Here is a 17,561-nt window from a genome sequence, read left to right on the forward strand (position 1 = left end):
TTCTGGATGTTTCTTTACATTAATTATGAAGACTCCCTAAACATTGCTAGTCTTACAGTTTTGTATTTTGTGAGTGACCATAAATTGATGGGTTGTATGGATATTGGTCATGTTTTGGAAGCTTTTCTCCAGGTAGCAGTGATAGACATTTCTATTCAGGTACATTCTATCAGCATCCTCTTGCTTTCCCAGAGCACATTTGAAGTTCCTCTTGCTCACATCTTGTATATAGAGCCTTAGTAAATAAAAGACAATCTGTTGGGCCTATCTTTAAGACTTTGATGAAAACACATTAGAAAAGTAGACAAAGGGGGGCTATTTTTCCTCATGCTTGTTTCCCAATTAATCAGCAGTAAAAGTCCTGTCCCCCCCTCACCCTATCTCAGGCTTGGAGGCTGCCTAGGACCACTCACTTTGCTAGGTGAATCTGGTTACTTCTCTGATATTTATATACACAGAGATACCACAAAAATAGAATTGGACTTCACCTTTGTGGTCTGCTTTAATTTGTTAATAGAATATTAATGCTAGAAGGTATTTCAAGATGTGTGGTCAAGACCTCTGCCCAGAACATCTGAGAATATAAATCATGGGAAGCATGTATTGGGCCATCCTATTTATTTTTAGTGCTCTCTAGGGATGGAGATCATGGAACTTTGCTCAGTTGCTTATTCTAGTGTTAAATGATCATTACTGTTAATAGGTCTTCTTTGAGTCTTACCATCTTTGTGTAATTTAAAGGTTTGGTTTGGTTTGGTTTTATTTTTTTCCCTTTCTAGTGCTTTATTTAAAATATTATAGTTTTGTAACTCTGGAATTGTCAAGTTGGTGATTGAAGTTTGGGGAGAAGGCAGGAGAAACTAAAACACTTGGGAGACATACTAATTACCTTATTCTTTGGTGTAGAATATTGTGATTTGCATTTCCATTTCTAGAGAACAATCATAGGGTAGAGCTTCAACTGCTTAAGAGTCCTTGCTGTTCTTTGAGACAGCACATGTTAAACATGAATGATTGTTGGAGACAAAATGAAAAAACAAAAAAAACCCCAACATTGTGTGAGGATGGGATGCCAAGAGTACATGGCCTTCTCTGGTGAGGTTAATTATGGTTTAAAAGCAACAGGATATTTTCTAACATGTTCTTCTAATGTACTCCTTAATAGAACTACTCCAGGATGTGCAAAGAGGATTTTTTTTTTTTTTTTAAAGATTTTATTGGACTTTATTGGGGAACAGTGTGTACTTCCAGGACTTTTTTCCAAGTCAACTTGTCCTTTCAATCTTAGTTGTAGAGGGTGCCGTTCAGCTTCAAATTGTCCTTTCAGTCTTAGTTGTGGAGGGCGCAGCTCAGCTCCAGGGCCAGTTGCCGTTGCTAGTTGCAGGGGGCGCAGCCCACCATCCCTTGTGGGAGTTGAACAGGCATCCTTGTGGTTGAGAGCCCACTGGCCCATGTGGGAATCGAACCGGCAGCCTTCGGAGTTAGGAGCACGGAGCTCCAACCGCCTGAGCCACCGGGCCGGCCCAAGAGGATTTTTTTAAAAGCAGCTGTACTATTATGATTTGTCACCAAAGGAATTATGTAAAGTCTTTCATCCAATCAGGACTGTGGGAAAAATGCCTTCGTTCCTGCTGATCAAAATAATAACATCAATCAATAGTAATTTATGTGATGATCAAGATGCCGCTTGTTCCCCAGGAGAAGCAGATAAGCAACTCCCCTATGTAAAGATCAGCACTGCCCTCCAAACTGAACTCAAACGTGAGAGCCTATGTCTGCGTGCAGACATCACAACACTCCTCCCCTCTACCCCGTCCCACACTTTAGCCTGCATCTTCTAGGAAAAGGGATATTCTTCTATTTAACCACAATACCATGGTCACATCCAAGGTCATTAACGTTTATTTAATACTTATCATCTCATATATAATCTATATTTAAATTTTCCCAAATTTCTCTTATAGCTGTTTTTCCCCCCATCTGGAATCCAATCAAGTTTCCCATAATACATATGATTATTCTTATTTATTTTAAAAAATCAAAATGAGTTTAAGTGAATTGTTTACATGCATGATCGGGAATCTTTTTGTGAACATCTTGACTTTTTCTGAGATAGGAATTCCTTGGGTTTGGAAATGAAAGCACTATTATACTACAGTGGAAAGAGAAAGAGGCTAAGCATTAAATATTCTGGATTCCAGGCCTTGTCCTGCCACTAATTAGCTGCACAAGGTCAGGTGAGTGACTCTGTCCTTCTGAGCCTTGTTTTGTCACCTGTAAAAGGTGTATAGTACCATGTTTCCCCGAAAATAAGACCTAGCTGGACAATCAGCTCTAATGTGACTTTGGGAGCAAAAATTAATATAAGTAATTATAGTAATATAAGACCAGGCCATATTATATAAGGCCTGGTCTTATATTACTATAATATATAGTATATATATAATATATTACTATAATATATAATATAAGGCCTGGTCTTATATTAATTTTTGCTCCAAAAGATGTGTTAGAGCTGACTGTCCAGCTAGGTCTTATTTTCGGGGAAACAGGGTATGATAAGAACCTAAGGGTTTGAAGACCCAGTTCTGGTCTTGGTTCTGGTCTTGGTTCTGTACTAATTGTGTGACCTTGAGTACACCCCTTCCCTTCCTATTTATCTATGAATTGATTTGAGGAATTTGCCTTGAGTGCTTACCAGGGGCCCATGTAAATGAGACAGATTCAGTTCCCACCCTCACAGAGCTTAAAGTAACATTCAGGAGGCAGGCATTACACACATAGTCACATCAGTGAGTCGTTAATGTAAACTCTGGTAAGTATTCTGAGAGAAGTGCTGTTGACAGAGAATAACAGGGAGAACTCATCTAGATGAAAGGTGTGGGGGAGAGAGGTGGGGATTGTGTGGGGTGTGAAGGGAAGGAAGGGAAAAACCCAAGGCAGGCTTCTCTGAGGAAGCCACTTTTAAGTTGAGACAAGAGGAATGAGTGGGTGTTGGCCAGGTTAAGTATGAGGGAGTTTTCCCTCCCTGAGAATCAGGTTTTCTTTTTCAATTTAGAAAAAGTAAAACATATGTGGCAGAAATTGTTAGGAGTCCTTCTTCTTTGTCACAGAACCTTGTTGTCACTCATAGTGACAACATTTCTAGCAACATTTGCAACTTCTTGTGGCCTGTGATGAATTCTGGCCATTGGAAGTGCCCCTTCTGGGATGCATGCTTACAGGGAGGGTACATGCCTCTTCTTCCTACTTTCCTCTTATAACAAGACTTGGTAGTGAGCCATCTTTGGCCATGTGGGCAGGGCAACACCTGGGGGTGGCGGACTGGCAACACCCCCTCCCCATCCCTAACTGCCTAGAGCTGTGCTTCTACCTGAGAGAAAAACAAACTACTGTCTTGTTTCAGCCATTTTGGTCTGGCAGGGTCGGGGTAAGATAGATCTCTGTTATATGTAGTTAAACTAAAATTCTCAACACAACAGTGCCTATCCAAATATTCAAATTAAAGGGACTATAATGAAAATTCATTCTTATTATCCACATGCCTCAGAGTTGCTTTTAAGATATCATGATCACCAGAGCTGAACACCAAATTCCGAGTATAAACTGACCACTCCGTAAAAGATTAGAACAGACTGTTCTTTGCTCAGTTCATTGCATCTTCATCAATGTATTTGGGGACATCGTTTACCTGGTGGGCCACCAGTTCATAGCGCTGATGTTTTGTGTTGCTCTATGACATTAAGGCCCCTTCAAACTCCGCCTCCCTTGACTGAGCCATTTTGTAGGATTTCAGGTCCAGAGCTCTGGTTTTAGAGCATTTTCGGATCTGTGAGCCATCCTATGAAGCAACACCTGAAGCAACCTAGGCCACCATCCTCACCTTACTGTGCACTCCCCCCATACAACCATCTTCACACACACAAACCAAACCTCCATTGGATAAATGACTTCGGTTGAGAAACCAATATAGTGGTTCTTGCTTTTCACTATTTCACATTATAAACAAATGGATAAACATGAATACCAGAAAAGTTAAACAATCTAAAGAACACATGGACGTTATTTATGAATCCTCTCCTGATCACAGCTTGTCCATTCATGGTGCTAGTATACAAAGCATTGTGAGAAATAAATATTCAAATGCCACTAAGGTGTGAAACTAACACACACACACACACACACACACACACACACACCCTGCCAACTAGTTCTGTAGAATGGAACTGGATTCACACGGGATTCAAACTCTTTACAAAAATGAATAGATTATGGGTTGCATTGTCATAAAATCATTCACATCTGGGGGGCCCCGAATTTACCTGGCATAATTTTCACCACAACTGAAGGGATTCCTCCTGGGTTACAGAGAAAGCAAGCTGGAGAGTTGAATGCAGAACCTCATATCTGATTTGTGCTCTGGCTTAGTTGATTCTGTAAAAGAATTCAGTCAAATAAAAGGAATACATTAGAGAATATTATTTTGAGGAAAAGATTTGAAGCGATAGCCCAAATCCATGACCATAAATAATTAGTAAATTGAGAATTCCATTTCTATTTATTGAACACCTGCAGAGTGAAAAGAACTGATGGGAAATGTTTAAGACTGGGGTCACCACAATGTGTATACATCCTCTAGTGCCATTTCTCTTAGGGCCTAAAATCTCTGTTGGAAAAACATTGTTTTTCCAGATCTGCTCAAAATTACATTAAATGGACACTTTAAGAATAGCAGTGAAGAGAGGGACTTGATCTGAGTTCCGCTTTTAGCCTCCACTGTCCATTACTCATGGTATGTGAGGCCCTTGAAGGTCTAGCCCCACATAGTAGCCTCCTAGCTCCCCATTCGCCTTCTCTCTCTATTCTCCAGCCACATGGAACTATAGCTCTCTGTGCATTTGCACAAGTCGCTCCCTCTTCTTGGAATGCTTGTGTTCTCTGTTTTGCTTTAATTCCTTCTCATTCTTTAAGACTTAACATAATATGTACCCAACAGTATTGAAAGCAGGGTCTTGGAGAGATATTTGTATACCTATGTTCATAGCAGCACTATTAACAAAAGTTGGAAGCAACCCAAGTGTCCATCGATGAATGAATGGATTAAATGTGGTACATACGTACAATGGAATACCACTCAGCCTTCAAACAGAAGGAAATTCTGTAACGTACTACAACATATACGAACCTTGAGGGCATTCTGCTAAGTAAAAGAAGCCAGTCACAAAAGGGTAGTCAAATTCAGAGATAAAAAGTAAAATGGTGGTTTTCATGGGCTGAGGAAGAGAGAATGGAGTTAGTGTTTAATGGATACAGAGTCTCAGTTTGGGAAGATAAAAAATTCTGGAGATGGATGGTGGTATGGTTGTACAACAATGTGAATGCACTTAATGCCACTGAATTGTAAGCTTAAAATGGTAAATGTATATTTTACCACAATGAAAATAAATGAATGAAAAAACAAAACATAGACATTGTCTTCTTTATAAAACCTCTAAACCCCTCAGTGTGAGACAGATGTCCCTTCAGCATGATCACGTCGCACATTATACTCTTTCTGTCATTGTACCATCCAGTTTTCTCATATTGTAGGCATGCACAATGTCAACAATGTACAACATGTAGCATCTTACTAATTTAGTTCTTCTCCAATAAACAGCAGTTATTAAAACATTTATTAATCACATTATAATCTTTCTTATTAGTCTTTTTTTTTTTTTTTTTTTTTTTTGTGTGGGTGATACAAATAAACTTCATTTAATACTTCCTGAAGCGGACAGTCTCCCTTCAGAGAACTGCTAGTCTGTCTTTTTAGATCCTAAGCTCCCTGAAGACAGGAGCTGTCTGTTTTCTCTGTATGTCTTCGGAGATTAGCAAGATATCTGGTGCATGGCTTATAAAAAGAAACTAAGTCAAAGTTAAAGGGATAATTCTTGGAACTCCAGAGTGGGAAAGACAATTAGACGAGGGAGAACATTGCGTCCACACGCTTGATAACTGAGATCATGCATATAAAGAGCAGTGTGCAATCCCTGCACATAGTAGGCATTCAATAGCTGTTTTCCCTTTCCCCTCATTTTATAGAGAAGGGAATTGAGGCCCACAGAGGTGAAATAATTGGCTCGGAGTTAAACAGCTTAGTCACAGAAGAGACAAGCTCTGCATCTTCTGGTCCAGTGAACCCTTTTTTTCAATAACATTGGAAACATGGGATGTGGGAATGACCCTTGACCTCAACAGTACAAATAACTTTTTATTATTCAAATGTACACAAAAGTAGGGAGAATAACATTATGAGCCCTATGGACCCATCACTCAGCTCCAACAATTGTCAATTCTTTTTTCACCTAAATCCATCTGTATCTCCTCAAAGAGTATTTTGAGGCTAATCCTAAATACCTTATCAAATTTTAACTGTATTTTTCATAAAACTCTTTGTCATGGCTTTAATCTTTAGAAAAGGTCAACTCAGAAAAGATTTCAATAAGAAGAAACCTCAATTCTTCTATTAAAAGATATTGGAAATCAGCTCCTCAAAACATCCATAGTTGCAGACCTTTAGAATCTTGTCAAAGTGTGTATGTCGAAACATAAGTAACATCTGATTTGCCTTAATCTCTAGCGATTAGATTTCTTCCAACTCTTATATCTCTGCTGGGTTTTCATGTCTCTATATTGTCATTTCCAACCTGTCTGAATCATCCTCTGTGCCCAGCCCCTAATGGCAAGCTTTGTGCTTTTCTTTGTGTAGTTTCACTTCCTCGAATGCCTTCTTTCTTTGAAAATCTAACAGTCCTTCAAGAACCATTTCAGGTACTTTATCCTACCTAAAACCTTTTTAGAGTATCTCACCCTTGAAATGAAATGGAATTTATAGTCACAGCACAGTTTTACATTTAATTCTTATTTAATTGTTTCATGTGTATCAGTTTCACCTCTTTAGCAAGTTCGCAGGTGCTTTGATGGCTAAAATTCTATCAAAACATTTTTTTTAAATTTTGTTTTGGTATTTTTCTCTGCTCTGATCCTAAGTGGAGGTCTCATACTAAGCTGGTCATCAAAGTTTGATGATTAATCCTTGCACACCTACATTTTGGGTCAGTCACATGTTTGTACAGTGGTATCATTGAACCTATGCAGTGGTCTTGCCAAAACCATCACATTTATATCTAATCTGTTTTCCTGATGCAACTTCCAATTTTCAAGAAGACAGAAAACAGAGGACTACACAAGGATGCAAACAACAAAATCTGGGCTGTGGAAAGCTTTATAGGAAAAGTTTCTTCAAAAAATAAATTGCAATGGAGGAAAAAAAAAAGACAAAAAGAACAGATGGAGGGGGAACATACAGATTTGAAAAGACCTGACAACCAACCACAGTAAGTAAGCCGTATGTGGATTCTGATCCAAGCAAACAAACTGAACAAGATTTATGACATTTATAAGGTAATGAAACACTTAGTGCATAGTTTATGATGTGAAGGGTTTTACTTTTAATTTACTAGTAGAAAATTGTGTTAAAATACATACACCTAACATAAAATTTACCATCTTAACCATTTTTAAGTGTATACAGTTCAGTGGTACTGAGCACGTTTACATTTTTGTGCCACCATCACCACCATCCAAACACAGAACGCAATTCACCTTGCACAATTGAAACTGTATTCGTTAAACAATAACCCCCATTCCCTCCTCCCCGCAGCCTCTGGCAACCACCATTCCACTTCTTGTCCCTATGAATTTAATGCTCTAGGAACATCATATAAGTGGAATCATGTATTTGTCCTTTTGTGAATGGCTTATTTCACTTAGCATAATGTTCTCAAGGTTGTCACGTGTGTCAAAATTTATTTTTTTAAAGGAGATCAATTGTTTTGTATTTTGTTAAGAAAAAGAGCCCTTATCTTTAGAGATATACACTGAAATATTTATGGATGAAGTGATAGAAAGTTTGGGATTTGCTTCAAGATAGCATGGTGGCAGGGAGAGCATGGAGGTACAGCCGAAATAAGACCGGCTGTTATTGTCGCAGCTGGGTGATACATACACAGGGGGCCATTATAACATTACGTGAATGTTGATCTCTGTCTGACATTTTTCACCATGAATTGTTAAAAAATAAAAAAGTATTTGTAAGGGAATGTATTGATGGTTTCACACTTCTCTGTCCTTTGCTGCTCTGTTCTCTGTGGCAACGGGGACGACCTCTGTTCTTCATCAGGTAAGCAGCTACTGACAGTGGCACTTCGTGTCCAGTGACACGCGGCTAAGGTTGCATATAAATCAGATATCCCTTAGCCACTCTTGTTGATAGATTAATCTGGCTGTGCTGGTGGAATCCAGGGAGGTGTTTAGAATCCAGACACACAAAGTCAAGGGATTTGTCCTGTGCTTGTTCTTTCTATGCATGGATTTACTCAGCATTACCCAGCCTAGAGGGGCCTGCAGGGAGGAATGCGAGGTGACCCTCCCACTGCACCTCATCTTGGGCTTGGAACCGTCAGGGGGCTTTCAGCCTGGGGAGGGCAGGGGAGGGCTGGCATAAAACAGCTTCATTGTATTAAGCTCTGTAAGAGGCTGTCTCATCCTCCTGGGGAATAGAAAGTAAATTGCTTCCCTTTAGGAGTTGAATTAACTCTTTCAAGCCAATAGCATTAGTTCAGTAATGACTATCCTGTTGCCTTAGGATTTCCCCAAATGGTATTTTTAATGAGCTGTGTCTACCCATTGTTACCAATGCCACAATTTAACGGAATTGACTGGTAAACTCAGGCAACAACAGGTTTGTTTGACTAATTTTTCTCAGAATAGACCAGGTGTTCTTGTGAAGAGATCAATTGACTGCTTGTTTCAGAACTGAGAAGGCACAACCTCATTAGAGGCCGCCAGTAGGTGAGTCCTCTGATCCCTTATTCATTTTCAGAGCAAGGATTGTCGTTTCCTGTACCCCAGCCCATCAGCGGGTCTTTTGTGCTGCTATCAAGTCTTAGTTCGTTGTTTCCAATTTGCTACATAATTTCTCTTCAGGCTTGTAGCTTCAGAGAAAAGGAGTAACAGTAAGCAAGTTTTAACTGACAGGTTTTGAAACCTGAAAGTTAAACATCTAGACAGGTTAGCAGTTGCATTGAAAAAGCTTTAAAGAAGATTGCAGTTGATTTCCAACTTTGCAGGTGGCAGTGTTTATAAGTGAACAGCTCTGAAACGTGAAGAAAAGGTCTCCTTTTATTTGCAAAATATATCAGCTCCCCCAGCCACACAGAAGGGTGGAGAAATGGGAAAAATAAGAAATAGTATTTTTTCATTAAAAGCAATCTTGGAAAGTTTTAAGGACTTCTCCCCACTTTCTTTTAAGCAGAAAAGTAATGATCTTGCCTGCAACTGGCCTTTAAAGAAAAGCTGCCCAAGATAGAGGCATTGAGCCTGGAGTAGATTAGTCAGTGGCTCCCATTTGAGAGATAAATTGATTCTGTGAGACCACCGGAGTGCCGTTTAGTACCTTGGACGAGATAATTAAACTAAATATTAAACCCCTGGAAGGGATAACTCATCTCTCAAGCCCACGCAGTTTATTTCTAGAGATCGGGTTGTTATTCGCCTTAGCCCCCCCGTGGCCCCAGGACACAGCCCTTTGTCCCCAGGTCCTCCTCTGAGCTGGGTATGTGCAGAGAATCAAACAGGCGGGACCTCCCAAAGAATTAAGCGCCTTCAGAATCTCAGTTCCCTCAAGGAGGCTCCAGTCCGTTGGATGTTAGCACATAGATTTGTCATTTGTGCAGCTGCTGTGTGCTGGTTAACTCTTAATAAAACCATATGCCCATAAACCCAGGAGGGCACCATGCGGTTCCTCGAAGTTGGGCACATTTGGGTTTGGAACCTGAACTTACTAGCTGGGTGACATTGTTTAGCCACTGTAAACTTTATAATATAATAAAGTTTCTCTATAAAGTGAGGTTGATAGGACTCCATACCTCTGGGAGCTAGAGCATTCCATGGGGGAAGACTCAGTGATGCTGTAGCTCAGGGCCTGGCATGGACTGAGCTCTCAATTGCTGTCAGCTGTTGTCATTATTACTGTCATTAATACAAACTCCGTCCCTCTGTGGGTCCTGCCTCCCCTCCCTCTGATGAAATCCTCCATGTTTCACTGTGAAGTCTGTACAGCTTCCCCCCTACTGCGTTCCCATCACAGCTTGTAGGTGCCATGGAGAGAGCCCTTACCACATTGTATTAAAACTGCTTGTTTACCCTACTTGGACGAATGTAGGAATTAAAGTAATGGAGGTGCCTGGCACAGAGGAGGCAATCGATGAAGTGTAACTTCATTTTACCTGTGAAGTGTCTGTCACAGGAGGCAATTTTATCCAATAAATGTTCACTGAATGTCTACTATACACAATTACCTTATGTGACCCTTACAACAATTTCAGGAAGGAGATACTGTTACCTTCCTGTGTCACAATGGAGACGGAAGCTTGCTGTCAAGTAAGTTGCCCAAAGCCAACTAGAAGTAAGGGAGTAGAGCTATGATTCAAACTCGAGTCTGACTGTGAGAGCTGGGATGCTACGTATGTTATCGATTGTTGCATTCTTAGCACCTAGCACAGTTCCTAACACCTGGTAAATGCTCCATAAATATTGAATGAATGCACTGGAGTCAGCTATCATTCCTCACCCTACCAAGCCAGAGAGGACCCCAGTGGGTCTTAGGCTAGCCCTCCGTGCTGGTCATTTGGCTATTTGTTCTCAGATCCAGTCCGCACATTTCCCCGATTCTGCTCTGAATCACACACAAGGGGGCTGATCTGCAAAAGGCATTTCCCAGACTCCCTTGCCAACTGGCTTCCAGCTAGGTTCAGCCAGTGGGGGGCTGCCCTGCAGGAGCTGCAACCATGGAGTTGGTGCAGCCACACCAAGCATGCTGCCTCAAACAGAAACAAAGGGGGAGAAATACTCTGACTTCTCCCTTCCTCCTGCCCCCCAGTCTCCACCCTGTGCCTCCCATTGACTAAACCTAGCTGGATGCCAGTTGGCAAGGGGGCATGAGACATGGACTTTGCAGCAGGCTGTTCCCCTGTGTTGCAGGAACAGAGGGGCAATGAATGGATCCAGGAGCAATCAGGCCAACTCTCCCCCTCCTTGTCTCTAGGTCAAAGTGTCTTCAAATTAGGAGCTTCGCTCAGATACAGAGCGTCCTAAACTGGGAGAGTGTCATGCAGGGACTCTGGTCCTGCTCCCCACATAAGAACACAGGATATGGTGAGGCCAAAAAGAACACCCACGGAGCCGTAAGTAGGGGCATCATACTGCTGTGTTCTCGCTCGCAGCTGGGCTGGAGACACAGGAAGCAGGAGCCACATGATCTGCAATCTGCTGTCCGCTTCTCTGAGCTCGAATCCGCTGTCCGCTTCTCTGCTAGTCAGCCCACAACCTCCCTACCACTGCAGCCACGGCAGTTATATCAGTGGCCAATGGCTCAATGGTTACAGCTGATGGCCAACTAGTAACAGCGGATGGCCATCTACTATCTGAGCCAGCACCTTTCCACCTGAGGCTGAGAGCCTGGAAACTGCTCTCCTGGCTCGGTCCCCACAAAGAGGCTCTCTGGAAAAGGAGATGGTGGGGGGTAGGGATGGGGAGTGGAAAACATGTCTTTTTGTATTCTGTTATTGGCATTCCTGGCTTTTGCTGGTTGATTGTGGCTTGTGGAGCAAGTCAGAGTGTATCTTGATATGTTTCTAACTTTCACATTAAAACAAATGCCCTGAGAAAGATGGCCGCTTATCCTGAAGATGTCGTATTCACTTAAGGCTACCACTAGAATGGCCACCGGAACATTGTTCATGAATTTGTGGCAGAATGAGACTCGTCAATAACTCGCTTAATAAATATAGATGAAAAGGATATCCAATATCTGCCTTAAAGCCACAAAGGAATATAAATTTGCAGCAAGAGATCAAGACTCTAATGAAGGCAGCGGGAGACGTCTTTAAAGAGAATTCCCTGTTGCAACTTGATGATGAAAATCAGTCTTAACTGTGCATTTAATTTGTTTTGTGGGTTCAAAGCACATCTCTAAAGTTTTATTCCAGGAAGGTTAATCATGATAGTTGTTGGAGCCTGTAGAGCTACTAATATTGGGGAGAGTTAGTAAAAGATATTTATTTGAATAAAACGTTTTGCTTATTTTAAGTGAGGTGTTACTAAAAAAAAAAAAAAGAACCTGCAAAAATACCGTCTTTGTAGAATGTGGGAAAAGATATGGGATTCATAAGTAAATACATAGCATTTATTTGTAAAAAAAAGAAAGAAAAAAAAAACCTTTCTGTGCATTGAATAGGGAAAGAAATCTTTTTTATATAGAAAGGAAAGAAAAAAAAAAGGAAGGAAGGAAGGGAAGGCCCATGGTAGGTCCATAAAACTACCATGGGCCTTCCCTGTTTCTTCCTTTTTTCTCATTGATTTTCCTTTTTGGCCTTCTAAGATTGGCTTAACTTGTCAAATGAGGAATACTTCATGAGTGTTTACCTTTGATTCCACACACAACTCCAATCCTCTACTGTCTAATTTTGCTTCTTTTTTATTTCTCTCAAGCTCTAGGTCAGAAGTTCTCACACTTCATTGTGCAGAAGGATCAAATGAAATTTTTGGTTAAAAATTCAGATTCTAGGAGCGGCTGGATGGCTCAGTTGGTTAGAGCACGATGCTCGTAACACCAGGGTAGCCGGTTCGACCCCCACATGGGCCACTGTGAGCTGCGCCCTCCACAACTAGATTGTAACAACTACTTGACTTGGAGCTGATGGGTTCTGGAAAAACACACTTAAAAAATAAATAGGGGGGTGGGAGATGAGGGTAAGGGGGATCAAATATATGGTGATGGAAGGAGAACTGACTCTGGGTGGTGAACACACAATGGGATGTATAGATGATGTAATACAGAATTGTACACCTGAAATCTATGTAATTTTACTAACAATTGTCACCCCAATAAATTTAAAAAATAAATTAAATAAATACTAAATAAATAAATAAAAGTTAAAAAAAATTTCAGATTCCCGGGACCCTAGGAAACTCAGGATTCTGATTCAGTGATTCTGTGTTCAAGACCAAGAACCTGAGTTTTACACAACACCCTAAGTATTTCTGTTGTAGGTGTTGAGGTATGCTGTTAGGTTATCAATTAAGACATGACCTTGCTCACCAGTGTGTTTTCATTTTATTGAGAGGAATGGATCTTTAATTGTGGAACTACAGACATCAGCGGTCCTCGTGTCTGCAGAGGTTCTATGACATGCATAGCTTCCTGACACGTCTTGCCATTAGGCCTGCAGCTCGTGCTTCTCCAGCTGCTCCCCCTTCCCACTGTAGCAGTGGAGGTGGGGTGGGCCTCTGGACAGCTAAGGGGGTCATCATCTCTGGTTTGGAATTTAAGGACTCGGTGAGTCTGTGGCCCTCATTCTTCGATAGACTGCTTTCCAGCTTTGTTAGCTTTTTAAAATTTAAGACAAACTGAAAAGTAATCAAAACTTATACTCAGAACTTGTCTCACACATACGAAGTTACTTCTGTGACATGAATTGAGGGAATTGACTCCGGTTTCAAAAGTGGCTCCCCCACTATCTGTTAACATACCTGAAATTCTACCATTACAAATGACCACAGCCTTTGGACCCTGGAAAATTGTTAGGCCTCCGAAGTCTAGCTATTACAATGCACATACTTCTGGGTCAATATCACCTTAAATTGGAGTCAGTGAACATTTTGGTGACAGTCTCAAATGATTGAAACTATGGACCAAAAAGAATGTGGTGAGGGTTAGGAGAAAGGAGTGTTTTGCTGGAGGCCAGCTGTGCTCCCAGTTGAGGAGAAAGTCACTCTTTTCCCCTTACTTACTCTAATCACTTGTACTGCAAGTAAATAAGAAAAATTAAATTGAAGGGGGGAAAAACCCAACCGGTAGGAGTGGCTCTTTGGATGAATTCCATGCAAACTGAAATAATTTCTACAATACTGCAAATCAACCCTCCAAAATCTGAATATATTGAATAGTGAAAATCTACCGTATAAAATTTTCATCATGTGTTTTTTGACATCGTTGTACAATAAAGTAACAGTATACGTATTTTTGTATGTCATAATACATATTGAAATCAATTTAAAGTGTCACTTTAAAACATTGAAGGCCACTGTGTTAAGTTTGAAACATTAGGTGAAAGTATTCAATATAATTTTACATTCTGAAATGATAAAGGGAAACTTTCAGGATAGAAATATATATCTGAGTCATGCAATTGTATTAAATTATGCTGAAACTTTCTAAGACTGAAAAATGGTCTCCTTTTGAGCAATTGTAGAATTAACTTCTTTGAGGAGTCGCAGATCAGTCTTCAGTTTTGTCTTTATTCTCTTGCCCCCTTATTTTGCCACTTACTTCAGTCAGTAGATTCTCTACAAAAGTTACTCCTGGCATGTACACGTACAAAGATGAATTCTGACATGAGAACACAAGATGGACTCTAGGATGAGCTTGTTCTCTGGGGGCCAGGAGGCTGGTAGTGGCTCTGAGGAATCTTATGACCTTGGGACATTGTCGTTGGATGCTGTGATTTCCCCACTGATGAAATGGAGATGATCGTGCCCATTATTCAAAAAGGATTCATAAGATACCATCTATTAATTTTGCTGAGGTCTGGGACAAGAGCATCTTGTAAGTGCCATAGTTTCTGTTCCGTTAGCATTATTGTAATTATACGTGGGGATTTTAATCTGGTTTAAAGCCTCTAGTATGCAGCTATTTTGTAAGAAGTGGTGGTTTTTGAACATTAACTCTGAGACAAGGTGAAGGGGAAGGAAAGTACTCCTTCCACCCCCCCAAAAAAAAATCAAAGTAAGAACTATCTTGGGGCTGCCAGATGGCTCAGTTGGTTAGAGCATGAGCTCTGAACAATAGGGTTGCTGGTTCGATTCCCAAGTGGGCCAGTGAGCTGCACCCTCCACAAGTAGATTGAAGATAAGGGCTGTCTCTGAGCTTCCGGAGGGGCAGCTGGATGGCTCAGTTGGTTAGAGCGTGAGCCCTTAACAATAAGGTTGCTGGTTCAATTCCCGCATGGGATGGTGGGCTGTGCCTCCTGTAACTAAAGACTGAAAACGGCGACTGGAGTAGGAACCGAGCTGCACCCTCCACAACTAGATTGAAGGACAATGACTTGGAGCTGATGGGCCCTGGAGAAACACACTGTTCCCCAATATCCCCCAATAAAATTAAGGGGGAAAAAACAACTATCTTACAGCAGATTGAAACTTTCTGTTAATGTAGTTATCTTCAACTTTAGTAAAAATCATTTTTTTAAATAGAATCTCCTGTTTTGATAGTTTTAAATGTTGTGTATCATTTAATATCTACTTTCTAGCAGTTGTTTTATACTGAAGCAAAATTTACTACTGTGAAGGATTCTAGCAAGATATATTAAATTTCATGTATCATTTAATATCTTTCTAGCACTTTTTTTATACTGAAGCAAAATTTACTAAACTATGAAGGATTCTAGTAAGATATATTGTAGCCATTGGAAATGAGCAATTCTTATTTAAGGAATTAAGGCTGCAACAATTTGAGCCATGCATGTTATATCTAATCAGATGGGTTTTGTCCCCACTAAGGTAATTTAGGGAGCTCCGGTTCTCATTGTTTAAGCTCTAAACTATGGCAATCATAAGTGCAAACAAGTGTTAACCTTGGATACGTTTTTGATACTCTATCCAAATCACGGAATGTGTGCATTTTGGTTGGAGAATTGCACACTTTGCAGCAGGCACTTACACATTTATACCCGTGCACGGCCTTAATGGGAAACATTTGAGTCTGCTTGCAAAGATTTGCTCAGTGTGAAATCTGTTCCTAACACAATGGTCAGATTGAAAGGAGTTTCATTACATGGCTGGGCATTTCTTCTTTCTTTGGGGAATATAAAAGGTGAATGCAATACTTTCCAGTTTAAAGTTACCGCAAAACTTCATAATCTTAACCTCAAAATCTACTCCTAAATTTATACAGAGAACCAGAGGCCTGGAGCTGGCTGCAACTGCCTGTTTGATCTTGGTTAAGTTCCAAAAAGCCAGGGAGAGTTCAAAGCAGGGCCAGGGGCAACTCCACACTTTAATCCACGCTCCCCTTTTCCTTCCCTCTTTACTCTCTCTCTCCATCCTCTGGTATGAAATACAGTATATATACATTTCAATAACCCTAAACACCATAGATTCTAGAACAATGAGGAAAGCGTCTTTCCTTATTGATACAGACAGGACCTTTGGTCAGAAAATGTCCCCCAACAGATGTTAGAGAATGTGGTCATAAACCAGAAAGATATTTGTTACAACTTTAAGGCTGTTTTATTTCTAGCTCTCTGAGTTCCACTGGATAAAGTTTAGATTCCCCCACCAACTTTTTTTCTGCAGAAACTCCTCTTGAGGGTTTAGGATATAGGAAAAGTAGTTATGGCTTTAAGACAAGTTGCTGGCTTTGCGTTCGCATTAGTCACCCCTTCTCCATCTTCCCAAAAAGAAATGAGGAGAGAACATAAAGGACAATTATGAACCAATACCAGTAATAAAACAAGAATGAGTTCTTTAAATTTGTTATTCTAGGTACGGTATTTGGAATTGAATAATGCCATTTTTTCCTTTTTTTTCAATCTGAGCATTCTGGATGTTATTTCAGTCCCATCATTTTGTTGGAAGAGGGTTTTGGATTATTTTAACTCTGGCTAATGAATATGTCCATTGATATTAAAAAGAATTGAATTGCACCCTGACTTCAAGGGCCCAGAGTGTATTACTGACTTAGTACTGACCTAGTCTGAAATTCCATTTCTATCAAATGGACCAGCCAGCATAAATGAATTTAACTTAAAATGTCTAATAATGCCATAGCATTGTCCGCAAATAAACGAAACTGGAGTTTTAACACTGTACAGTAATGTCTTCTTTCTCAAGAAGATTTATTCCCTACAATATAAACCAAGTAAGTTTAACAAATAAACAACGAACAGGAGGAATAAAAAGGAGCAGAAGTGGTAGGCCGACACAGGTGACGGTGGTGACGGTTGTGTGTGGCTCCAAGTTGCCCAGGGCCCAACTGAGTCCTCTACTTGATAAGATAATCATTCCTAATGTCCCACTTCTGCATTCGCCAATCTCCCTTGTCCCTTCACTTCTGAGTTTTGGCAGGAATGGGAAGGAGTGGTGTTCTTCTTTCTTTTCTTTTTTAATATGGAGTGCTTCACACATTGTGCAAAGGCCGTGCTAATCTCTGTACCATTCCAATTTCAATATATGTGCTGCCGATGCAAGCACAGGAGTGTTATTCTGTTCATATTTTCATTGCAGAGCTCTTGAACACTGCACAAAAAAATGCGAAGTTTATTGTGGGGCACGGCTGAGAACGTGAATGCAGGGGAAGGTTTGATATATATATATATATATATATATATATATATATATATATATATATAATCTCCACATATTCTTTTTCCAATACAATGTTGACATTTTTCCATTGAGAA

General features: G+C 40.4%; 1 non-coding gene across 1 annotated transcript; it reads right to left on the bottom strand.

Annotated features, from left to right (window-relative positions):
• Positions 1-17,247: 17,247 nt before the first annotated feature.
• LOC141572527 (U6 spliceosomal RNA) lies at positions 17,248-17,352 on the bottom strand. The gene has a single exon (XR_012497852.1). It is a non-coding gene; the product is annotated as a U6 spliceosomal RNA (small nuclear RNA).
• Positions 17,353-17,561: the final 209 nt, after the last annotated feature.

This window comes from Rhinolophus sinicus, linkage group LG06, assembly GCF_036562045.2.
Source record: "Rhinolophus sinicus isolate RSC01 linkage group LG06, ASM3656204v1, whole genome shotgun sequence".
NCBI lineage: Eukaryota > Metazoa > Chordata > Mammalia > Chiroptera > Rhinolophidae > Rhinolophus > Rhinolophus sinicus.